The following is a 27,176-nucleotide window of genomic DNA, read 5'->3' on the forward strand; positions in this document are numbered from 1 at the left end:
GACAGCACCGTCAGAATCTGTGGTGATTATAAAGTAACTATCAATCGTTTCTCACTGCAGGATCAATACCCACTACCAAAAGCAGATGACCTATTTGCAACGCTGATGTGAGAGAAAACGTTCACGAAGCTGGACTTGACCTCGGCCTACATGACGCAGGAGCTGGAGGAATCATCGAAAGGCCTCACCTGCATCAACACGCACAAAGGTCTCCTCATTTACAACAGATGCCCGTTTGGGATTCGATCGGCCGCGGCGATATTCCAGAGGAACATGGAAAGCTTGCTGAAGTTGGTCCCGTGCACAGTTGTCTTCCAGGACGACATCTTGGTTACAGGTCGGGACACCGTCGAGCACCTGCAGAACTTAGAGGAGGTTCTTAGTCGGCTTAATCGTGTGGGCTCGAAGTGCGTTTTCCTGGCGCCTGAAGTGGAGTTCCTGGGGAGAAGAATCGCGGCGGACGGCATCAGGCCCACCAATTCAAAGATGGAGGCAATCAAGAATGCACTGAGACCACAGAACGTGACGGAGCTGCGGTCGTTTCTAGAACTTCTGAACTATTTTGGTAACTTCTTACCGGGTCTGAGCACATTGTTAGAACCCCTGCACTCTTTACTCTATAAAGGAGATGAATGGGTATGGGGTAAAAGCCAAGAAAATGCCTTTGAGAAAGCAATGAAGCTGTTATGTTCAAACAAATTGCTTGTGCTGAACGATCCATGTAAGCGTTTGGTAATAGCATGTGATGCGTCATCGTACGGGGTCGAGTGTGTATTGCAACAAGCTAATGAATTTGGGAAATTGCAACCGGTTGCCTATGCATCCAGAGATCTGTCTAAGGCCGAGAGAACCTACAGTGTGATCAAAAAAGAAGTGTTAGCGTGTGTTTACAGGGTAAAGAAAATGCATCAATATCTGTTTGGACTCAAATTTGAATTGGAAACCGACCATAAGTCGCTTATATCCCTCTTTTCGGAAAGTAAGGGGATAAATATGAATGCATCGGACCACATCCAGAGATGGCCGCTCACGTTGTCCACAGACAACTATGCCATCCGCCACAGGCCAGGCACAGAAAACTGTGCCAATGCTCTCAGTAGGCTGCCATTGCCCACCACAGGGGTGGAGATGGCACAGCCCGCAGATTTAGTTATGGTAATGGAAGCATTCGAGAGTGAGCAATCACCTGTTACCGCCCGACAGATTAGAACCTGGACAAGCCAGGACCCCTTACTGTCCTTAGTAAAAATACTTTTTGCTCCACGGGAGTTGGTCTAGTGTCCCGTTAGAGATGCAGGAAGAAATAAAGCCGTACCAGCGGCGCAGATATTAAATGTCTTTACAGGCAGACTGCCTCCTGTGGGGTAATCGGGTAGTGGTGCCAAAAAAGGCAGGGACACCTTCATTAGTGATCTCCACAGCACCCATCCAGGCATCGTAATGATGATAGCGATAGCCAGATCCCACGTGTGGTGACCCGGTATCGATGCAGACTTAGAGTCCTGTGTGTATAAATGTAATACATGTTCACAGTTAAGCCATGCACCCAGGGAGGAGTCACTAAGTTTATGGCCCTAGCCCTCCAAACCGTGGTCCAGGGTCCATGTCGACTATGCAGGCCCATTCTTGGGAAAAATGTTCTTGCTGGTTGTAGATGCGTACTCCAAATGGATTGAATGTGTGATAATGTCAGCAAGCATGTTCGCTAACACCATTGAAAGCCAACGGGCCATGTTTGCCATGCGCTGCCTACCTGATGTTCTTGTAAGTGACAATGGGCCGTACTTTACCAATGCCGTGTTCAAGGAGTTCATGACCCGCAATGGGATCAAACATGTCACATCTGCCCCGTTTAAACCAGCATCCAATGGTCAGGCAGGACGATCAGTTCAAACAATCAAGTAGAGCTTGAAAACAGTAACTGAAGGCTCACTGCAGACTCGCTTATCCCGAGTCCTGCTTGGTTACCGCACAAGACCCCACTCGCTCACTGGAGTCCCTCCTGCTGAACTGCTCGTGAAAAGGGCACTTATGACAAGGCTCTCGTTAGTCCACCCTGATCTACACGAACAGGTAGAGAGCAGGCGGCTTCAACAGAATACATATCATGATCACGCAAATGTGTCACGCGAAATTGAGATAAATGATCATGTATTTGTGTTGAACTATGGACAAGGTCCCAAGTGGCTTCCTGGCACTGTTTTGGCCAAAGAGGGGAGTAGGGTGTTTGTGGTCAAACTCTCAAATGGACTTACCTGCAGGAAACACTTGACCAAACCACACTCAGATTCACGGACTATCCAGAACAAACCACAATAGACTCTACCTTTTTCGACCCTTCAACACACACACACGTGGCAACTGACCCAGCGGTTGACCATGAAGCAGAACCCATCACCTGCAACAGCCTAGCAGGACTCACCACCCCCAGCAGCCCAGCAAGGCTAGCTACGCAGCAGCCCAGCAAGGGCCCAACAAATGACTCATCAAAACCAGCATTTGCACCGAGACGATCAACCAGGGAAAGGAAGGCCCCAGATCGACTCACATTGTAAATAGTTACACTATTGACTTTGGGGGTGCGGGGGCGGGGGGGAGTGTTGTTATGTAAGTAAACCTGTAAATACCATGTCAAGCACCAGAGGGCTTATCCCCTGGAGTCCCAAGGGATCCCACAATCCCTTGTGAGCACCTGTATATAAGGAGACCTCACAGGCTGGAGAGGCACTCTGAGATCTGTAATAAAGGACTACGGTCACACCTTACTTTGAGCTTGCAGTATCTAGTCTGACTCTTTATTCAAAACATAACAATTACCATCACTGAATTCCCCACCATCAACATCTAGTGGGTAACCATTGACCAAAAACTTAACAGGACCAGCCACATAAATTCTGTGGCAGGTCAGAGGCTGTATATTCTGCGGTGAGTGTTTCACCTCCTTACTCCCTAAAGCCTTTCCATGAACTACAAGGCATAAGTCAGGAGTGTGATGGAATACTCTCCACTTGCCTGGATGAGTGCAGCTCCAACAACACTCAAGAAGCTCAACACCATCCAGGACAAGACAGCCAGCTTAATTGGCACCCCGTCCACCACCTAAAAGATTCACTCTGTCCACCAGCAGTGCACTGCAGCAAGGCTCGCCAAGGCTTCTTCGACAGCACCTCCCAAACCCGTGGCTTCTACCACCTAGAATGATAAGGGTGGCAGACACATGGGAACACCATCATCTGCAAGTTCCGCTCCAAGTTACACACCATCCTGACTTGGAAATATATCGCCATTCCTTCATAGTCACTGGGTGAAAATCCAGGAACTCCCTCCCTAACAGCACTGTGAGGGTACCTTCACAACACGGACTGCAGCGTTTCAAGGTAGCGGCTCACCACCACCTTCTCAAGGGCAATTAGGGATGAGCAATAAATGCCAGCGATTCCCATATCCCATGAATGAATAAAAAAATAAAATAAAACGCTCCAAGGCGCTTCACAGCAGCGATTATCAAACTAAATTTGACACCAAGCCACATAAGATATTAGGACAGGTGACTAAAAGCTTGATAAAAGAGATACGTTTTAAGGAGCATCTTCAAGGAGGAGAGAGAGGTAGTGAGGCAGTGAGGTTTAGGGAGGAAATTCCTGAGCTTAGGGCCTAGGCAGCTGAAGGCACGGCTTTCAATGGTGGGGTGAAAGAAATCAGGGATGTGCAAGAGGCCAGAATTAGAGGAGCAGAGAGATCTTGGAGGGTTGTAGGGCTGGAGGAGGTTACAGATATAAGGAGGGACGAGGCCATGGAAGGATTTGAAATCAAGGATGAGAATTTTAAATTGGAGCTGTTACCGGATCGGGAGCCAATGTAGGTCAACGAGCACAGAGATGATGGATGGACGAGACATACTAAGAGCGAGTTATGATAAAGATAGCAGCGTTTTGACTGAGCTTAAGTTTACGGAAGATGGAAGGCAAAAGGTAGGAGATGGGAGGCTGACCAAGAGAGTTTTGGAAAGAGTATTCTCAGTGGCAAAGCCCCTTGCCTCCATTTTAGTGTCTCTCCTCTGTGGTGTGCAGAGATCACAGACATCACGAAGAAAGCATGTTTCATCAGGGATACTGGTACTAGCACAAATCTTCATTCAATTGCATTGACATTACTCACCATTCACATAAAATACTCGCGTCTTGTTCCCTTCCTCAAGGAACAGCTTTTTAGATTCATCTGATGCGGCTGTGTCGGAAAACCAGATCTTCTTGGCTTTGGACCTGGCCTCTGAGTCGGAAAGCTGTTTGTTGACATCTTCATCTTGTGAGCTACTTGAGACATCAGGAGTATTGGTTTCAAACAGCTCAGTGGAGCGACAGTAACTGGGAACTTTTGTTGCCTGTGCAGGGATGAAGTTCACTGCGTGCGAATCATCAGACAATGAAAGGGTGAGAAGATTCTCTAGGGTTGGACTTGGCTGCCGGTTGTGATGGTCCTGCAATTCACTCGGGATGCTTTGCTCTGGTGAACTGCACAATGTGGAACCTAAACAAAATTGATAATAAATATGGTGAATTTACAAGAAAGAAAAAAATCTACTAATCTCCTGACTTACCTTGTTGGTTCTCCACATATAAATCATCATGGATTGGCCGTGCAGCTGCTGGATTATTTACCATCTGGTGCCCAAGTTGGCCTCTAGCACTGGTGATGACATTGCCATGGACATCGTAGACCTGTGATACATCCTTTTGCTGACACACCATTTAAGTCAACTCACAGGCACATCAGCAGATTACTGGAGGAACCAGCAACAGAATCCTTGCTATTCTCAACAGCAGCAATTTCAACAATCTCAAGGGATTGCAGCATGGAAGGAGCACAGGCTTCTTTCTAAACTTTTGCCATATTTCACCATTTTATTGTTAGCCTATCCACTCCCAACAAGTTATACCGGAGTTAAGAGACGGACCATGCCAAGGAAACTTCTCGTATTAAAATTAGACTTTGGGGGTTGGGGAAACCACATCAAGTAGCAGAAATTCACTCCATGCATGATATGGCTTCAATGATGTCCCACGACACAAGGCTTGGGCCCAGTAAGTTAGCACATTATCTCTTCAATAAACCAACCCTACACAAGAACATAAGAACATAAGAATTAGGAACAGGAGTAGGCTATCTAGCCCCTTGAGCCTGCTTCGCCATTCAACAAGATCATGGCTGATCTGGCCGTGGACTCAGCTCCACTTACCCGCCCGCTCCCCATAACTCTTAATTCCCTTATTGGTTAAAAATCTATCTATCTGTGATTTGAATACATTCAATGAGCTAACCTCAACTGCTTCCTTGGGCAGAGAATTCCACAGATTCACAACCCTCTGGGAGAAGAAATTCCTTCTCAACTCGGTTTTAAATTGGCTCCCCCGTATTTTGAGGCTGTGCCCCCTAGTTCTAGTCTCCACGACCAGTGGAAACAACCTCTCTGCCTCTATCTTGTCTATCCCTTTCATTATTTTAAATGTTTCTATTAGCTCACCCCTCATCCTTCTGAACTCCAATGAGTAAAGACCCAGTCTACTCAATCTATCATCATAAGGTAACCCCCTCATCTCCGGAATCAGCCTAGTGAATCGTCTCTGTATCCCCTCCAAAGCTAGTATATCCTTCCTTAAGTAAGGTGACCAAAACTGCACGCAGTACTCCAGGTGCGGCCTCACCAATACCCTATACAGTTGCAGCAGGACCTCCCTGCTTTTGTACTCCATCTCTCTCGCAATGAAGGCCAACATTCTGTTCGCCTTCCTGATTACCTGCTGCACCTGCAAACTAACTTTTTGGGATTCATGCACAAGGACCCCCAGGTCCCTCTGCACCACAGCATGTTGTAATTTCTCCCCATTCAAATAATATTCCCTTTTACTGTTTTTTTTTCCAAGGTGGATGACCTCACATTTTCCGACATTGTATTCCATCTGCCAAACCTTTGCCCATTCGCTTAACCTATCTAAATCTCTTTGCAGCCTCTCTGTGTCCTCTACATAACCCGCTTTCCCATTAATCTTTGTGTCATCTGCAAATTTTGTTACACTACACTCTGTCCCCTCTTCCAGGTCATCTATGTATATTGTAAACAGTTGTGGTCCCAATCCCTGTGGCACACCACTAACCACCGATTTCCAACCCGAAAAGGACCCATTTATCCCAACTCTCTGCTTTCTGTTAGCCAGCCAATTCTCTATCCATGCTAATACATTTCCTCTGACTCCGCGTACTTTATCTTCTGCAGTAACTTTTTGTGTGGCACCTTATCGAATGCCTTTTGGAAATCCAAATACACCACATCCATCGGTACACCTCTATCCACCATGCTTGTTATATCCTCAAAGAATTCCAGTAAATTAGTTAAACATGATTTCCCCTTCATGAATCCATGTTGCGTCTGCTTGATTGCACTATTCCTATCTAGATGTCCCTAACCAAGGTTCTTCACAGGCTGGACATAAGCAGGTGGCCACGTGCTGGGGACACTGTGAATAATCAAGGGACTTGCCCAATAAATGGGATGTTTTGGTCCATTTCCAATGAGTCTCCCACCTCCTCTCCCATCCTCCAACCACCATCAACATCACCACAACATACAACCAATGAGACTCTCGCTGTCATCTACAGATAACATTAGAAAGAACTTTACTGTGTAGATAAATCATACTTTATCTGACCAAGCAAAATAGCAAGATTTATTCTGCATTTAACCTTGCTTTGGCACTATGTTGGTCTAAATTCTGCATCTATGTTGTGTTATGCATGACCTGAGAATGATTGAGGGGTGTGAGCAGAGTGAGCTATGCCCTGCAGCTGACCTGTGCTACACCTGGTCTGTATAGAGTGAGCTACCCTTCACCTAACGTGTGTTACACCTGGTCTGTACAGAGTGAGCTATGCCCTTCACTTAAAGTGTGTTACACCTGATCTGAGCAGAGTAAGCCATACCCTTCACTTAAAGTGTGTCACACCTGGTCTGTACAGAGTGAGCTATACCCTTCACCTAACGTGTGTTACACCTGATCTGAGCAGAGTAAGCCATACCCTTCACTTAAAGTGTGTTACATCTGGTCTGTACAGAGTGAGCTACACCCTTCACCTAACGTGTGTTACACATGATCTGAGCAGAGTAAGCTATACCCTTCACCTAACGTGTGTTACACATGATCTGAGCAGAGTAAGCTATACCCTTCACTTAAAGTGTGTCACACCTGGTCTGTACAGAGTGAGCTATGCCCTGCAGCTGACCTGTGCTACACCTGGTCTGTACAGAGTGAGCTATACCCTTCACCTAACGTGTGTTACACATGATCTGAGCAGAGTAAGCTATACCCTTCACCTAACGTGTGTTACACATGATCTGAGCAGAGTAAGCTATACCCTTCACCTAACCTGTGTTACACCTGGTCTGTACAGAGTGAACTATACCCTTCACCTAACGTGTGTTACACATGATCTGAGCAGAGTAAGCTATACCCTTCACTTAAAGTGTGTCACATCTGGTCTGTACATAGTGAGTTATGCCCTGCAGCTGACCTGTGCTACACCTGGTCTGTACAGAGTGAGCTATACCCTTCACCTAACGTGTGTTACACATGATCTGAGCAGAGTAAGCTATACCCTTCACCTAACGTGTGTTACACATGATCTGAGCAGAGTAAGCTATACCCTTCACCTAACGTGTGTTACACATGATCTGAGCAGAGTAAGCTATACCCTTCACCTAACGTGTGTTACACATGATCTGAGCAGAGTAAGCTATACCCTTCACCTAACGTGTGTTACACCTGGTCTGTACAGAGTGAGCTATACCCTTCACCTAACGTGTGTCACACCTGGTCTGTACAGAGTGAGCTATGCCCTGCAGCTGACCTGTGTGACATCTGGTCTGTACAGAGTGAGCTATACCCTTCACAAAGTGTGTTACACCTGGTCTGTACAGAGTGAGCTATGCGCTGCAGCTGACCTGTGCGACATCTGGTCTGTACAGAGTGAGCTATGCCCTTCACTTAAAGTGTGCTGTGCCTGATTTAGGAAAACTTAATGTTGACAGGGGGGGTGAGGGGGGTGAAAATTTTCCATTTTCCAGCATTAACGTACCTCATTTATGACAAGCACAAAACACATCCACTGCAAATAAGCAAACTCCCAAATGCGGACTGATACGAAGTGACCAAAACCGTAGCTATATGAGATTTTATTGACCATTTAATATTCATAGAATCATAGAATTGTACAGTACAGGAGGCCATTTAGTGTTTGTGCTATCTCTTTGAAAGAGTTCTCTAATTAGTCCCACTCCCCTTTCCCTACAGCATTGCAAATTTTCCTCTTCAAGTATTTAACCAATTCCATTTTCTCCTTATTAACTCTATCAGAACCCTTCATGATTCTGAACACCTGTATTAAATATCCACTTTGTTGTGTCCTTACACACTACTATAAATTCACACGAGGCACATTCTGCAGACAAAGTCACTCTGTGACCTGACTTTTATTCGCAGGCCCAAGAAGTGATGAAGGTGGATGGAGCTTCCCCTTTTATACCTAAAGACCAGGCTAGGAGTGTCTCCCACAAGTTCACCCACTGTGGTCAAGATGTGCATTTCTTAGGTGTATAAAGTATGCAGTGTTGTTACATGAAGGTTACAATTACATGAAGGTTACATACATGACATCACCTCCACCCCCCCCCCCCCCTACGTCTTGTGGGGTCAAAGATTAAGTCTTTCGGGCGGTCGACGCTCTCTTGTGGAGCGCCGCAGTTGGGGCTCTGATTGTTGAGCCTTGGCATGCGTCTTTGTCCTTTGTGGTGATTCCGGCTCTTCCGGGCTGGCCGCAGGGACTGTGCATGCTGCTGAAAGTTCTTGTTGCTCATTCACTGGCGGTGGTGTGAATACCATCTCATGATCTTCCTCAGGTTCCTCAGTGTCCATGCTGAACCTTTTTTTTACTTGGTCCAGATGCTTGCGGCATATCTGTCCATTGTTAAGTCTGACCACTATGACCCTATTCCCCTCTTTACCAATTACACTACCCTCAAGCGACTTGGGCCCCAAACCGTGATTAAGAACAAATACAGGGTCATCGATTTCTATACATCGCCCCTTTGAGTTACGGTCATGGCACTCATTTTGGGACTGGCGCTTGCCCTCACCAATGTCTGACAGGACTGGATGAATGAGGGACAGCTGAGTTTTTAGTGTACGTTTCATGAGTAGTTCCGCTGGCGGGACTCCTGTGAGCGAATGCAGTCGGGATCTGTAGGCCAGCAGGAGGGGCGATAGGCTGAATTGAAGGGAGGGTCCTTGAATCCGGAGCATGCCTTGTTTTATGATTTAGACCGCACGTTCCGCCTGGCCATTTGAGGCCGGCTTGAACGGTGCTGCCCTGACATGTTTGATGCCATTATCCGACATGAACTCCCGGAATTCATAGCTAGTGAAACACGGGCTGTGTCGCTAACAAGGATGTCCGGCAAGCCATGGGCTGCAAAGACCGCACGCAGACTCTCCACTGTGGTGGATGTCGTGCATGAATTCAATATGATACACTCGATCCATTTTGAGTACGCATCAACAACAATGAGGAATATTTTTCCCATGAACGGGCCCGCGTAGTCGACGTGAATACGTGACCATGGCTTGGTGGGCCAGGGCCACGGGCTGAGTGGGGCATCCCTGGGGGCATTGCCCAGCTGGGCACACGTCGTGCACCTGCGAACACAGTGTTCCAGGTCTGAGTCAATTCCCGGCCACCATACATGTGACTGGGCAATGGCCTTCATTAGCACGATGCCTGGGTGCTCGCTGTGAAGTTCCCTGATGAATGCTTCCCTTCCCTTCTGGGGCATGACTACCCGGCTGCCCCATAGTAGGCAGTCAGCTTGGATGGGGAGTTCATCCATCCGTCTGTGAAACGGTCTGACCTCCTCAGGGCATGCTCCGTGTGCGGGTGCCCAATCTCCAGTCAGGACACATTTCTTAATCAAGGATAGGAGGGGATCTCTCTTGGTCCAGATTTTGATCTGGCGGGCTGTGATGGGGGAACCTGCGCTGTCAAAAGCATCGACAGCCATGACCATCTCAGCGCTTTGCTCCGCTGCCCCTCAGTAGTGGCCAGTGGAAGTCTGCTGAGCGCGTCAGCGCAATTGTCGGTGCCTGGCCGGTGCCGTATGGTGTAGTCATACGCAGCCAGCGTGAGAGCCCATCGCTGTATGCGAGCTGACGCATTGGCATTGACAGCTTTGCTGTCAGACAACAGGGATGTTAACGGCTTGTGGTCCGTTTCTAACTCGAACCTTCTGCCAAAAAGGTACTGGTGCATCTTTTTCACCCCGTAGACACATGCGAGTGCTTCCTTTTCAACCATCCCATACCCCCTTTCTGCTTGGGAGAGCGACCTGGAGGCATAAGCCACAGGTTGGAGTTGGCCCTCATCATTACTCTGCTGCAACATGCACCCAACCCCATAGGATGATGCATCACATGTCAAAACCAATTTCTTACAGGGGTTGTACAGGGTCAACAGCTTATTAGAACAAAGTAGGTTCCGCGCCCGATTGAAAGCCCGTTCCTGACAGTCCCTCCAAAACCAATCGCAACCTTTATGCAGGAGCACGTGTAGCGGCTCCAACAATGTGCTTAAGTTTGGCAGAAAGTTCCCGAAATAGTTCAAGAGTCCCAGAAATGAACACAACTCCAATGTGTTGCCGGGCCTGGGTGCACGATGAATCGCCTCTGTTTTGGATTCGGTAGGCCGGATCCTTCTGCGGCAACCCTCCTGCCCAAAAACTCGACCTCTGGGGCCAAAAACACACACTTGGACTTCTTTAGTCACAGGCCTACCCGGTCCAGTCGGCGTAACACCTCCTCCAGGTTGTGGAGGTGTTCCTCGGTGTCTCAACCCGTGATAAGGATGTCGTCCTGAAATACGATTGTTCCAGGGATGGATTTGAGCAGGCTTTCCATGTTCCTTTGAAAGATAGCAGCTGCTGAACGAATGCCAAACAGACACCTGTTGTAGACAAACAGCCCCTTGTGCGTGGTGATGGTGGTCAGTAGCTTGGATTCATCGGCCAGTTCCTGGGTCATGTAGGCTGAAGTGAGGTCCAACTTGGTGAACAGCTTGCCGCCTGCCAGCGTGGCAAAAAGGTCCTCCGCTCTCGGAAGCGGGTATTGGTCTTGTAGTGACACTCAGTTGATAGTGGCCTTGTAGTCGCCACAGATCCTGACCGAGCCATCCGTTTTTAGGACAGGGACGATGGAGCTTGCCCAGTCGCTGAATTCAACGGGCGAAATTATACCCTCTCTTAGCAACCTGTCCAACTCATTCTCAATATTCTCCCGCATCACATACGGCACAGCTCTGGCTTTATGGTGCACTGGTCTGGCGTCCGGGATGATGCGTATCACAACTTTGGTGCCTTTGAAAGTCCCGACACCAGGTTGAAATAGTGACTCAAATTTCTGTAGGACCTGTGAGCATGAACTTTGCTCCACAGATGAAATGGTGTGCACATCCCCCCATTCCCAGTTCATCTCGGCTAGCCAGCTCCTCCCCAAAAGTGTGGGACCATTTCTCAGGACAATCTAGAGTGGCAGCTGGTTCTCTGATCCATTATGTGTGACCACCAACATTGCACTGCCTATGATCTCTTTGGTGTACGTCCGTAATTGCGTGTCAATGCGTTCTAGTTTGGGTCTGCTAGCTCTGAGTCGCCATAGTTTCTCGAATTGTTGGACACTCATAAGTGACTGGCTGGCCCCTGTGTCCAGCTCCATGCGTACCGGGGGGGATACCGTTTAATAGGACTTTCATCATCATAGGTGGCGTTTTTGTATATGAGCTGTGGATGTTTGCCACCTGAACCTGCTGAACTTCAGCGTCCATTGCTGTGTCCCAAGCATCACCCTGCCTTGCAGACCCCTTTTGTGGTTCATCTGCCTCATAAATTAGCCTTGCTGCGGGCTTCCTGCACATTCTGGCCAAATGTCCACTTAAGTTACAATTTCTACAGATGAATTGTTGGAACCTGCAGATTTTTGCAGCATGTCTGCCCCCGCACCTCCAGCATGAGCTGAGATTGTTGTGAACAAAAGGGCTGTTACCAGGCATTCCTCTCTGATTGTCTCTTTGATTACTCTTGAGCACGCTGTTAGTGGGTGTCAATGGCCCCATCCCGGGACGTATTGTCTCTTGTGATGGTGTAAATGTCCATTCAACCTGCCATTGTCTCTGTTGATGACCCACCCTAGAGTCTGTTGCTGCCTGGGTGGTGTCGAATTGCCCTTGCCTGCCTGCGGTGTTCTGAGTCGCGTTTACAATGTTAACTCCCTGCTCCATCGTCACATTGGGAGCAGAGTTGCGCGCCTATATTATCCTGGTTTCCTCCTCCCCCGCCATGAAGGTCTGAGCCATCAATGCCGCTGCTTCCAAGGTCAAGTCCTTTGTCTCAATTAGCTTTCTGAAAATTCCGGCATGCCAAATGCCCTCAATGAAGAAAACCCGTAACATCTCCCCCCTGCAGGCATCTGTGAACTTACAGAGGCTGGCCAAGAGCCGAAGGTCCGCAACGAAGTCCAGTATGCTCTGTCCTTCCCGACGTCGGTGTGTATAGAATCGGTGTCGGGCCATGTGTATACTGCTCGCTGGTTTGAGGTGCTCACCGATCAGTTTGCTGAGCTCCTCGAAGGTTTTGTCCGCCGGCTTCTCGGGTGCGAGGTCTTTGATCAGCGCGTACGTCTTAGGTCCACAGCTGGTCAGTAGATGCACCCTTCGCTTGTCAGCCGCTGCCTCTCCCAGCCAGTCCTTCGTGACAAAGCTCTGCTGGAGCCTCTCAACGAAATCGTCTCAGTCCTCACCAACACAGTACCGTTCCTCTGTGCTACCGGTGGCCATTCTCGTGAGTCGTTGATTCCCGTTTCCCGTTGCCGTCCTTACACACTACTATAAATTCACACGAGGCACATTCTGCAGACAAAGTCACTCTGTGACCTGACCTTTATTCACAGGACCAAGAAGTGATGAAGGTGGGTGGAGCTTCCCCTTTTATACCTGAAAGACCAGGCTAGGCGTGTCTCCCACAAGTTTACCCCCAGTGGTCAAGGTGTGCATTTCTTTGGTGTATATAGGTGTATGCAGTGTTGTTACATGAAGGTTAGTTACATGAAGGTTACATACATGATACCCTTAACCTTTTCTGCTCTAAGAAGAAAAATCCCAGTTTCTCCAGTCTCTGCACATAACTGAAGTCCCTCATCCCTGGTACCATTCTCGTAAATCTCCTCTGCACCCTCTCCAAGGCCTTCACATCCTTCCTAAAGTATGGTGCCCAGAATTGGACACAATACTCCAGCTGGGGCCTAACCTATGATTTATAACAGTTCAGCATAAAGTCCTTGTTTTTGTATTCTATGCCTCTACTTAGAAAGCCAAAGATCCCTTGGGCCATTTTAACATCCTTCTCAATTAGTCTAAAAGATTTATGTTAAATTTGTACCATTGAGTTGATATTGCCTCTCCTGATTCTTCCTACCAAAATGAATCACTCCACACTTCTCTGCATTAACTTTCATTTGCCATGTGTCCACCCATTTTACCAATATGTCTATGTCCTCCTGAAGTCTGTTACTATCCTCCTCACTGTTTACTGCATTTCTGAGTTTCATGTCATCTGCAAACTTTGAAATTATGCCCTCTATACCCAAGTCCAGGTCATTAATATATATCAAAAAGAGCAGTGGTCCCAATACCGATCCCTAGGGGACACCACTATATACTTCCCTTCAGTCTGAAAAACAACCATTCATCACTAATCAGATTTAAGGCACTTGTTGTTTCTTCCTCCACCCAAAGTGATTCTACATTTTTTTTCTGAGCTAAGATTATTTCTCTTTTCTGACTTTATCCCATTCTTTATTCTCAGGACTTCCCACCCCGCCCTCTTTTTCCATTCTGCCTATCTTAAGTATCCTGGAATATTTAGTTCCCAACCTTGGTCACTTTGCAACCATGTCTCCGTAATGGCTAATAGATCAAACCCATTTATTTCTATCTGCACTATTAATTTAGCTTGTCGTGAATGCTTCTCGCATTCAGATATAGTGTCTTTAGCTTGGACTTTTTTCTATTTTTTCCCTGATGTCACCTTAGTCACTGATGCCCTATTACCTTTGTTACTCTCTCTGTCCCTTCCTGACCCACTCTGCTTATTTTTACCCAAAACTCTGCTCTGCTCTGGAGCTTTGACATTTCTCTTGCTGCTTTTAAATTTATTCTTTTCTGAATCCTCCATCCCCCACCCCTTTATTAGTTTAAAGCTCTGTCTACTGCCCTAGTTATTCGATTCGCCAGGTCACTGGTTCTAGCCCTGTTCAAGTGGAGCCTGCCCCAACAGAACAGCTCCCTCTTTCCCCAGTACTGGTGCCAGTGCCCCATGAAGCAAACCCCCTGCCTCCAACACCACTCTTTGAGCTACGCATTTAACTTTCTAATCTGCTTATCCCTATAACAATTTGCACATGGCTCAGGTAACAATCCAGAGATTATTACCTTTGAGGTTCTGTGCTTTAATTTCAACCCTAGCTCCTCAAACTCCCTCAGCAGAACCTCATTCCTGATTCTATCTATGTCATTGGTTTCAACCTGGACCACGACAGCTGGATCCTCCCTTCCCGCTCCAAGTTCGTCTCCAGCTGCGAGGAAATCTCTTTAACCCTGGCACTGGGCAGGCAACACCTTCGGAACTCCCAGTTGTGGCTGCAGAGAACAGTGTCTATCCCTCTGACGACTGCATTCCCTTTCATTCCCCCCTCTTGAATGGATTTCTGCACCATGGTGCTATGGTCAGCCTGCTCATCCACTGAATGTGCGCAGATGCAAGCGTCGTCCGCGTATTGTAGTTCGATGACAGAGGATGGGGCGGCCTTGGATCTAGCCTAGAGGCGATGAAGGTTGAACAGGTTCCCACTGGCTCTATAGTTTAGTTTGATAAAGTGCAACATCCCCACTGACACCTGTGAATCCCTGGCCAAAGACCGCCCTAAGAGCATCTGGGAGGGCGCTGAGCACCTCGAGTCTCGTCGCCGAGAGCATGCAGAAAACAAGCACAGGCAGCGGAAGGAGCATGCGGCAAACCAAACTCCCCACCCACCCTTTCCTTCAACGACTGTCTGTCTGACCTGTAACAGAGATTGTAATTCCCGTATTGGACTGTACAGTCACCCAAGAACTCACTTTTAGAGAGGAAGCAAGTCTTCTTCGATTTTGAGCGACTGCTCATCCACCCTGCAGACTTTGCCCTTATCCACAGTGGCAGCAAGATTGGATAAGGGAAAAGGCTGAGGCTCCTCCAAGACAGCACTTGAGGTCCTCTTATCTGCCTGAGTTGCAGTCACACACTCCTATCCCTGACCACTAACCAGACCTAACATAAGGGGCGGGACTGCCTCCTGCTGTCCAGGTAACACTGCCACTCCCTGATGCCCCACAATGTCTGCGCCTCGGACTCCAGCTCAACAACTCTGAAGTTCCTCGAGATGCAGAGACTTAATGCAGAAGTGGTTGTCCGGGATTGTAGTTGCAGTTCCGGCACACCAGCTGCACTGCCATCCCTATCCACCTTGTTTATTTATTTAATTAAGTAAAGTTTATATATTTAATTAACTTAGCTTATAGTTTAGCTTTTATCTAATTACTGGATCTCGTTTATTATAGATAAATTAAATTAAACATTTACCTGTAACAAGAACCACTACAAGTATTGGAGACAAAAAGCAGCACCTTCTTCCGTCTCTACTGCGAACTCCCACTCTCCCCAAATACCCAACTTTTACTCTCTGTTTAGGTGCACTCCATTTAAGATACCTCTGTGCACTTTGAATCTCCTCTTTGAAGGCCTCCCATTGCTCATTTAATGTTTTACCTGCCAACCTTCGATATTGAGGAATCCCCTCAACATTCCTCATAGTGATAATCTCAACCAGTCACAAAGCAGATAAAAACAATGCTGGTATGGGAAACATTTTTTTATTGTTCCTGTTTGAACTTAAATCATATCCTGCTGACAGCATGTAGTATTATTAGTTAAATGGCAGTCTCAATTTCTAATTACACTATCTGCTTATTATAGACACTCTAGCTATGAATCTATTCCACATAATCTCAAGGCTTGTTTCAGGCTTGCTAATTTTATATTAACGACCTCCAATTAGCTCTTAAACTTAAACTAAATAACCCCTGCATCTGCATTATTCATTCCTCTCAGTATTTTAAAATCCTCATTCTCTCAACATCTTTAACCGATCAGTAGTTCTGTTCTGCACGTCTCGGCCAGAATTTTCACATTGCCAAGTGTGCAGATTTGGGGGCAGGTCTGCAGTAAAAATCCCAGAAATTGCGAGCATGTCGGGAACCCGACATCATCCTGCAGCTCGCACATTTTTACATTTTACAACATTAAAGGCGCTATATAAATAAAAGTTATTATTATTATTTAACTCGGGCAGCTTTGAAGGCGTGCCATGAGGAGGAAGTGCAGGAGTAGTGCAGGAGTCCATGGAATGCATCTCACTCTCCAACCAATAATACTGGTGAGGGTGATGGTTCCTCTGGGGAGTACAGCCAGAGCCAAGACCATGGCACCAGGGTGGCTCAGCTGTACAAGAGGGGGAGGAGGTGATTAGGGGAGCAGACAGGCGTTTCTGTGGCCACAAATGTGATTTCAGGATGGTATGTTGTCTCCCTGGTGCCAGGGTCAAGGATGTCACTGAGCGGCTGCAGAACATTTTGAGCGGGGTGGGAGGGTGAACAGCCAGAGGTCATGGTACGTATAGATAGAAAGAGGGATGAGGTCCTACAGGCAGGTTTTAGAGATCCAGGAAAAAAATTAAAAAGCAGGACCTCAAAGGTAGTAATCTCCAGATGACTTTCGGTGCCTCAAGCTAGTGAGTATAGAAATAAGAGGATCGAGCAGATGAACGAATGGCTAGAGAGATGGTGTAGGAGGAAGGGTTTTAGAATCCTGAGGCATTGGGGCCAATTCTAGGGAAGGTGGATCCATACAGGCTAGATGAGCTGCACCTCAACAAAGCCAGGACCAATATCCTCACAGGGATGTTTGCTGGTGCTGTTGGGGAGGATTTAAACCAATTTGGCAGAGGGATGGGCACCAGGATGTAGCATTAAAAAGGAGAAACAAAGTGCTCAAACGTTTGGGAAAGACAGATAGCACTAGAGTATGAAATAGTACAGTATTTGATGGGGTCAGGCTAACAGAATATAAGATCTAAAATAGATTTACAGTGCATGTGTGTAAATGCACAAAGTGTGGTAAATAAGGTTGGTGAGCTGCAGGCGTAAATAGCCACATGGGGATATGATGTTGTGGTGATAACGGAGTCCTGGCTCAAAAAAGGGCAGGATTGGGTTCTAAATATTCCTGGATATAAGGTGTTCAGGAAAGATAGGGAAGGAAAGATAGGAGGTGGTGTGGCAGTATTGATTAAGGGGAATATTACAGTGCTGGAGAGAGAGGATGCCCTGGAAGGTCAAGAACAGAATCTATATGGCTAGAGTTAAGAAACAATAGACATGCCATTATACTACCGGGTGTATTCTATAAGCCACCAACTAGTGGGAAGGATATAGAAGTGCAAATTTGCAGGGAAATTATAGAGATGCAAGAACTATAGAGTAGTGATAATGGAGGACTTCAACTATCCTAATATAGACTGGGATAGTAAATAGTGTAAATGGCAGAAAGGGTGAAAAATTTCTGAAGTGTGTTCAGGCGAACTTTTTTGATCAGTACATTTCTGGCCCAACAAGGAAGGAGGCAATGCTAGATCTGGTTCTGGGGAATGAGGTGTGTCAAGTGGAGCAAGTGTCAGTAGGAGAACATTTAGGGAATAGTGATCACAGTATCATAAGGTTTAGATTAGCTATGGAAAATCACAGGGAGCAATCTAGAGCAAAAATACCTAATTGGAGGAAAACCAGTTTCAGTGGGTTGAGAATGGATCTGGCCTGGGTACATTGGAATCAAAGATCGGAAGACAAAACTGAAATCGAATAATGGGCTGCCTTTAAAGAGGAGATGGTTTGGGTACAGTCGTGGTCCATTCCCACGAGGGGGAAAGGTGGGGCATCCAAAGCCAGAGCTCCCTGATGACGAAAGAGATAGAGAGTAAGATGAAGCAGACAAAGGGCATATATGACAGACCTCAGGTTGAGTATACAAGGCTTCATTTAGAAAGTTCAGAGGGGAAGTGAAAAATAAATTAAGACGGGCAGCTAACATAAAAGGGAATTCAAAAGTCGCCTAAAGAAAGTCTTGCATTTATATAGAGCCTTTCGCAACCATCAGATGATCATAGCGCTTTACAGCTAATGAAGTACCTTTTCAAGTGTAGTCACTGTTGTAATGCAGGAAATTCGGAAGCCAATTTTGCACACATCAAGCTCCCACAAACAGCAATGTGATAATGACCAGATAATCTGCTTTAGTGATATTGGTTGAGGGTTAAATATTCACCGGATACCGGGAATAACTCTGACTGCTCTTCTTCGAAATAGTGCCATGGCATCTTTAATATCCACCTAAAGGGCAGACGGGGCCCCGGTTTAACATCTCACCCGAAAGACGGCACCTCTGACAGTGTAGCACTCCCTCGGTACTGTACATATTGTGTCACCCTAGATTTTTGTGCTCAAGTCCCTGGAGTAGAACTTGAACTCACAACCTTCTGACTTAGAGTGCTAGCAACTGAGCCACAACTGACATTTCTATAGTCATATAAATAGTAAATGGTAGACAGAGGAGGGGTGGAGCTGATTAAGGATCAAAAAGGAGAACTACGCATGGAGGTACAGAGCATGGCTGAGGTAATAAATGAGTACTCTGCATCTGTCGTTACCAAGGAAGAAGATGCTCCAAAGTCATAGTGAAAGAGGAGGCAGTGGAGATACTGGATGAGCTAAAAATTGATAAACAGGAGTTATTAGAAAGGCTGGCTGTACTTAAAGTAGATAAGTTACCAGGACCAGGTGGGATGCATCCTAGGAAGTTAAAGTAGAAATTGCGACGGTACTGGCCATAATCTTCCAATCCTCCTGAGATAGGGGGCGGTGCCAGAGGACTCGAGAACTGCAAATGTTACACCCTTGTTCAAAAACAGGGTGCAAGGATAAACAGGCCAGTCAGTTTATGCTCTGTAGTGGGGAAACTTTTAGAAACAATAATCAGGGACAAAATTAATAGTCACTTGGACAGGTGTGGATTAATTAAGGAAAGCCAACACAGATTTGTTAAAGGCAAGTCGTGATTAAAAAAAACTTGATTGAGTTTTTTGATGAGGTAACAGAGAGGGTTGATGTGGTTGTTGTGATGCACATGGACTTCCAAAAGACATTTGATAAAGTGTCACATGATAGTCTTGCCAGCAAAGTTGAAGCCCATGGATTAAAAGGGACAGTGACAACATCGATACAAAATTCACTAAGTGACAGGAAACAGAGAGTAGTGGTGAATGCTTGTTTTTCAGACTGGAGGAAGGTACACAGTGGTGTTCCCCAGGGGTCGGTACTAGGAACACTGCTTTTCTTGATACAGATTAATGACTTGGTCTTCGGTGTGCAGGGCACAATTTCAAAATTTGCAGATGACACTTATGTATGTAATAACTTGATAGACTGAATACTGTAAACTAACACAGGTACAAACCTGGCTCTGCTTTATTAGGGCCCAAAGTTATTACAGTACATGATGGCTTGTCTTTTATACCTAGACCGCACACACGTGCGTACAGCCCAATGACCTCCGACAGTGGCGTCACCTGGTGGCTAGTAACTCCAAGCATACATACATGACAATATCCCCCTTTAAGATATTAGTAACAGTCTTTTTACAAATTGAGACAGTCTGGGGCTTTCCGCTCTCGAGTTGGTCGTCTCAGTTCCAGCCTTGGGCGAGCTTTCTGAGTCTGTTATGACTGGGGGCTGGGTAGCCGATCTGATGGGAGTGGCAATGATCATGCCAGGGATTGAAAGTCCAGATTCATTGATGACAGCGGAGTCCTCTGATGACTGGGGGTAGGTTGGTTGGTCATTGATTGTGTCTTCCTCACACTGTTCCGGTTCATCCGTGTGCCGCAGCTTTATCTGATCAACATGTTTCCTGCATGTCTGCCCATTCTTGAGCTTGACAATAAATACTCTGTTACCCTCCTTGGCCATAACAATACCGGCGATCTACTTGGGACCTTGACCATAATTTAGTACATACACAGGATCGTTAACAGAAATGTTGCGTGACACAACAGCGCAGTCATGATACCACTGCTGACTTTGACGTCTGTATTCAACATGATTGTTCAAGTCAGGGTGGACAAGAGAGAGCTTGGTCCTTGGTCTTGAGACCTCTCTTTGTCAATAGTTCAATTGGGAGGACCCTGGTAAGTGTGTGGGGTCTTGTTCTGTAACTAAGCAATATGCATGACAAGCGAGTGTGTAGTGAACCTTGAGTTACACGTTTCATACTCTGCTTGATGGTTTGGACAGCACGCTCTGCTTGACCATTAGATGCGGGTTTGAATGGTGCTGACCTCACATGTTTGATACCATTGAGTTTCATGAAGTCTTGAAACTCCAGACTAGTGAAGCAAGGTCCGTTGTCACTTACAACGATGTCGGGCAGACCATGAGTGGCAAACATGACACGAAGGCTCTCAATGGTAGCTGGATGTACTGGATGACATGATTATACACTCTATCCACTTGGAATATGCATCCACCACAACTAAAAACATCTTTCCAAGGAAGGGACCTGCAAAGTCGATGTGGATCCTGGACCATGGTTTAGATGGCCACAACCAAAGACTCAGTGACGATTCCGCTGGTACTTTACTAAGCTGCATGCAAGTGTTGCACTGATGCACACATGATTCCTGATCAGAGTTAATTCCAGGCCACCATACATGAGACCTGGCAATGGCTTTCATCATGACAATACCTGGATGAGTGCTTATGTAGATCATGTACAAATTTTTCTCTGCCTTTTTTAGGCATAACAACACAATTACCCCAAAGTAAACAATCTGACTGAATGGATAGTTCTTCTTTGCGACGGTTGTAAGGTTTGGTCTCATCACCCATTTGCTTGGGTATGGTAGACCAATCACCACTAAGGAACAACATTTCACAACCAATAATATCGGGTCCTGGCTGGTGCAGGTCTTAACTTGTTGAGCCGTGACAGGGGTTCCTTCACTTTCAAAAGCATCCATAACTAACAGTAGGTCTGCAGGTTGTGGCGTCTCCACCTTCAGTGTGGGCAATGGCAGACGGCTCAGTGCATCGGCACAATTCTCGGTGCCAGGTCTATGGTGAATGACATAATCATAGGTAGATAATGTCAGCGCCCACCTCTGGATGCGGGATGATGCATTGGTATTGATACCTTTGTTTTCTGAAAACAATGAAATGAGTGGCTTGTGATCTGTTTCCAGTTGAAACTGAAGACCAAACAGGTACTGATACATCTTTTGAACCCCATATACACAGACTAATGCTTATTTTTCTACCATGCTGTAGGCTCTTTCTGCCTTTGACAAACTTTTAGAAGCATAAGCAACAGGTTGTCGTTTATCCAACTCATTAGCTTGTTGGAGCACGCAACCAACTCCATATGATGAAGCATCACAGGCCAATACTAAACACTTACACGGATCATAATATACCAGCAGCTTGTTCGAGCAAAGCGGATTAGTAGCTTTCTCAAAAGCTCGATCTTGAGATGCACCCTAAACCCAGTTGTTGCCTTTTCTTAGCAGCATGTGCAGTGGCTCGAATGAAGTGCTCAATCTAGGTAGGAAATTACCGAAGTAGTTGAGTAGACCAAGGAACGAACGCAGCTCCGTCACATTCTGAGGCTTGGGTGCATTTTTGATGGCCTTGGTTTTCGAGTCCATAGGCTTGATGCCAACAGCAGCAATTTTCCTCCCCAGGAATTCGACTTCTGGAGCCATGAAGACACACTTCAAACGTTTCAGTCTGAGTCCTACTTTGTCCAGACGATGTAGAACCTCTTCCAGGTTGTTCAGATGTTCAGCAGTGTCATGACTTGTGACCAGGATGTCATCTTGGAACACGACGGTTCTGGGGACGGACTTCAGTAGACTCTCCATGTTCCTCTGAAATATGGCTGCAACCGAGCGAATTCAAAAAGGACACCTGTTGTAGATGAACAGTCCTTTATGAGTGTTGATGCACGTAAGTTTCTTCGACGTCTCGACCAGCTCCTTTGTCATGTAGGCTGACATCAGATCCAGTTTAGTGAACAACTTTCCCCTGGCTAGCGTTGCAAACAGGTCATCAGCCTTCGGTAACGGGTATTGATCCTGTTTCGAAACTCGATTGATCATAACCTTATAGTCTCCACAAATCCTGATAGTGCCATCACAGGAACAATGGGGCTGGCCCATTCGTTAAATTCGACCGATGATATGACCCCTTCATGCTGGAGTCTGTCCAGTTCGATTTCGACCTTCTCCCTTATCATATACAGAACTGCCCAAGCTTTATGATGGATGGGTCTTGCATCTGAGTCTTGGCTCCCATGAAATTGCTGATGCCTGGTTCAAACAGCGAGGGGAACTTGCTCAGCACTTGAGCACATGGAGTATCATCCTCCGACGACAATGCTTTGATATTGTTCCAATTCCATTTGATTTTTTTCTAGCTAATTCCTGCCAAACAGCGTTGGACCATTGCCTGGAACAATCCATAATGGTAAATCATGAACCTCACCATCATACAACACCTTGACTACTGCACTGCCAATCAACATTATGAGTTCTTTAGTGTACATACGCAACTTGGCATTGACTGGACTCAGCTTAGGCCTCACAGCCTTAGTATCCCACAGCTTGTCGAATGTCCTCTGGCTCATTATTGATTGACTTGCACCCTTGTCCAATTCCATCGGTACCAGCACACCATTAAGTTTCACATTAATCATTATCGGTTGACTCTTTCTTAGGAATGAATACAGTCCATACACTTCCGCCTCTGGTATCTTGGATTGCATATCTGAATTCATGCTATACTGGTCATCATCCTCCACATGGTGAGTTGCAGCACGCTTGCTCAGTTGCGGACACATGCGCTGGAGATGCCCCAGGCTTGAACAGCCTTTACAAATATACTGTTTAAACCAACACTGATGAGGCCGATGATTGCCCCCACAATGTCAAATCGGTGAAATCGGATTCATTCCCGTTGGCGGACTTTAGGCAATCACAGGTTTTGCATACGCAGTCAAGTAGGCCCCGCCATATGCAGCTCTGCCAAATGACGATACAATTTTGTTTACAGTACTTGCTGAGTTTCGATTTTGCGATGATATCTGCTTTAAGTTTTTGTCCATCGTCATGCATGCCTGGGCAATCGTAATGGCCTTGCTCAAATCCAGCATCTCCACTGCCAGTAGCTTACCCAGGATCATCTCATGGTTGATGCCGATTACAAAGCAGTCCCGCAGCATATCTCCCATTGCGTTTTCGAACTTACATGGTCCAGCTAGACGTCTTAGGTCGGCAACGAATTCCGACACATCCTGGCCCTCAGAACGAACGTGCTTGTAGAATTGATATCATGAGATGATGATGCCTTCTTCTGGTTTGAGATGGTCACGTTAAGAGCACACAATTCCTCATAGTCCTTGTCCGTTGGACTTGCAAACAAGAGAAGATTCTTTATGAGTCCATAGATTTTTGGAGCGCAAACCGTGAGGAAGACCGCCCTGCGCCTAACTACGTCAGTGGGTTCCACCATTTTGTTGGCCACGAAGTACTGGTCCAGGCGAGCTACAAAATCTGCCCAGTCCTCTCCCTCCATGAATCTCTCCAGAATTCCAATTGTGCTCATTTTTTGCATGGGAAGGTTCTTAAGTTACCTCGTAGCCAAATGTTCTATATGTAATAACTCGATAGACTGAATACTGTAACCTAACAAAGGTACAAACCTGGCTCTGTTTTATTAGGGCCCAAAGTGATGACATTACATGATGGCTTACCTTTTATACCTGGGCCGCACACACGTGCGTACAGCCCAATGACCTCCAACAGTGGTGCCACCTGGTGGCTAGTAACCCCTAGCATACATACATGACAGACACAAAACTTGGAAGTATAGGAGGAGAGTGACAGACTTCAAGAGGATATGGACAGGCTGGTGGAATGGGCGGATGAAATTTAACGCAGAAATGTGTGAAGTGATACAGTTTGATAGGAAGAATGAAAAGAGGCAATATAATCTAAAGAGTACAATTCTAAAGGGATGTATGAACAGAGAGACCTGGGGGTATATGTACACAAATCATTGAAGGTGGCAGGGCAGGATGAGAAAGCGGTTAAAAAAGCTTATGAAATCCTGGGCTTCATAAATAGAGGATTAGAGTACAAAAGCAAGGAAGTTATGTTGAACCTGTATAAAACACTGGTTCGGCCTCAACTGGAGTATTGTGTCCTATTCTGGGCACCACACTTTAGGAAGGATTTGTAGACCTTAAAGAGGGTGCAGAAAAGATTTACGAGAATGGTTCCAGTGATGAGGGACTTCAGTTACATGGATAGACTAGAGAAGCTGGGGTTGTTCTCCTTAGAGCAGCGAAGGTTCAGAGGAGATTCGTTCAAAATCATGAGGGATCTGTACAGAGTAGATACAGAGAAACTGTTCCCATTGGTGGAAGGGGCGAGAACCAGTGGACACAGATTTAAGGTGATAGGCAAAAGAACCAAAGCGACATGAGGAAATTGTTTTTATGTAGTGAGTGTTTAGGATCTGGAATTCACTGCCTGAAAGGGTGGTGGAGGCAGACTCAATTGTGGTTTTCAAAATGGAATTGGATAAATACCTGCAAGAAAACATTTTGCAGGACTACGGGGAAAGGGCGGGGGAGTGGGACTAGCTGAAGTGCTCTTGCAGAGAGCTGGCACGGGCTCAGTGGGCTGAATGGCCTCCTCCATGCTGTAACCAAACTATGATTCTATGATTCTATGACATGGACCCGATTGGCAGAGGCGGGCGTCCTCATTAAAGATATTAACTGCTTGTTGAGAGACCCTTAAGAGGGTTTTTAATATCAGCTTTTGACTTTTACTGCAGGAGCACAGGTTTCACGCAGCTCGGGAACCTCACCGGTGAAGGGGAGGCAAAGCTCAGTGGCCATTGGCAAGTCCATTCATTGAGAGCTGGAAAAAGCACATCGATATTGCAACATTACACCTCATTTCTTGCCTCATGTAAAGGCTCTTGCTCACTCCATTTTGTCCATAGATTTAGGTGTCAGCAGTTTGCAGGTCATTTCTGAATCCTCAGAAGCCACTCTCACCACATTGCTACTCACTTTCACAACATTGAGAGATTGGCCCTCTGATCTCCATTTAACCTGCCATCTATTAGATCAGCATGGGTGTCACTTATCCTGTCTCACCTTGGTCCTCAGATTCAGATCAAGATGAGCCCCAGCACTAACAACACCAGCAGCAACAGCAGCAGCCTTCTCAACAACATAATACTCCACAAGAGAGGGGGCGGCAGGGGGTGGGGGAGTTCAGCATAGGGGTGCACCGCGCCAGAGGCGATACCCCCAACACAGGTTATACAGGCAGCGGAGGAGCTTCCTGGACGTGACATACTTCAGGAGACTCAAGCTATCGCACCAGTTCATCGCAGTCATTTGGAGCTTGCTAAAACAAAACCTGCTGCCCAGAGGTCCTGGTGGACACGCCTCACCAGTGACTGTCAAAGACATCACCGCCCTCAACTTCTTCGCCTCAGGCTCCTTCCAGGGATCTGCAGCAGATCCCACAGTCGACCACCCACAAATGCATCACCCAGGTGACTGATGCCACGTTTCACAAGTCAGCCAATTATGTAAACTTTGCCATTGATGAGGCCAGTGTTACCGAGCGGCGCTTGGCTTGGCGTCTCTAGCTGGCTTTCCACTGGTGCAGGGCGTTATTGGCTGCACACATGTGGCCATCAAGGCACCCCCACATCACCCAGGACTGTTTGTGAACTGCAAGAACTCCCACTCCCTCAATGTGCAGCTCGTCTGCAACCATAAAAAGATGATTTTCCATGTGTGCATCAGATTCCCTGACAGCTGTCATGACTCTCTCATGCTGTGCCAGTCCACCCTCCCTCAGCTCTTCGCACTTCCAAATAGACTTACCGGCTGGTTCCTTAGAGACAAAGGCTGTCCATTGAAGGCGTGGCTCATGACACCATTGAGGATGCCAAGCAATGAGGCCCAGGAGCGTTATAATGAGAGTCATATCTCCACCAGATGTGTCATAGAGCAAGCAATCGGCATGATGAAGATGTGCTTCAGATGTCGACAGATCTGGAGGAGCCCTTCAGTATGCACCAACCAGGGTCTCCAGAATCATCATCGTCTGCTGCGCCCTGCACAACAGCGCAGCAGCAAGGATTGGTGCTGCAGGAGGAGCAAGGTGCAGAGCACACAGCCTTTTCAGAGGAGGCGCCGGTAGAAGACGAGGAAGAACCCAAGATGGCAGCAGCGGCAGTGCACACTGCCACCCAGACGGCCCCGGATGGCCACATCACTGCCAGATTTACTTAACCTGCTCCAATGCAGCCACATGGCTGCCACATGCTGTACTAAGGTCCCCAGCAACACCATAATGCATCCCTACAATGACCAAGCCATTCCTGTCACCCAACCCCCCATTGCTCGAGGTAAAGTAATATCTCACCATTCACTCCAAGTGACAACGTTACTTCCAAGGTAGCAGGCAAAAATGGACAAGTGGTGCAAAGAAATAAATTGATTTGCACCATCAAAAGAACTGAAACTTAACATTAACATATTTACATACATCCATGTGCATACACGTGTACATTTACTTTTGTGTCTTTTTTCCTTTCTGATTGCTTCTATGAGGTGCAATCCTGTGGCTTCAGCAGAGGTAGAGGCAGACTGCTCACTTCCCTGCTGCGTATGCTTAGACACTCGTGGCAGACGTCCTATGGCTTTTGTCCCCACCAAAGTCTGTTCCTCCTTCAACTGTGCAGGGACAGACTCGGCCATCAGGATCCGAGGAAGCATCTGGATTTCTGACTGA

At 46.7% G+C, this 27,176-nt stretch overlaps 1 protein-coding gene across 1 annotated transcript in view; it reads right to left on the minus strand.

The window, feature by feature from the left end:
• LOC139260105 (speriolin-like protein) overlaps nt 1-27,176 on the minus strand; it is a 94,097-nt gene that overhangs the window by 26,793 nt on the left and 40,128 nt on the right. Inside the window, exon 2 of the mRNA XM_070876276.1 lies at nt 4,159-4,527. The gene's annotated coding sequence lies outside the window, so the exon portion shown is untranslated. The remainder of the gene's footprint in view (nt 1-4,158; nt 4,528-27,176) is intronic.

The sequence above is a fragment of the Pristiophorus japonicus genome, chromosome 3 (assembly GCF_044704955.1).
Source record: "Pristiophorus japonicus isolate sPriJap1 chromosome 3, sPriJap1.hap1, whole genome shotgun sequence".
NCBI classification, from domain to species: Eukaryota; Metazoa; Chordata; class Chondrichthyes; family Pristiophoridae; genus Pristiophorus; species Pristiophorus japonicus.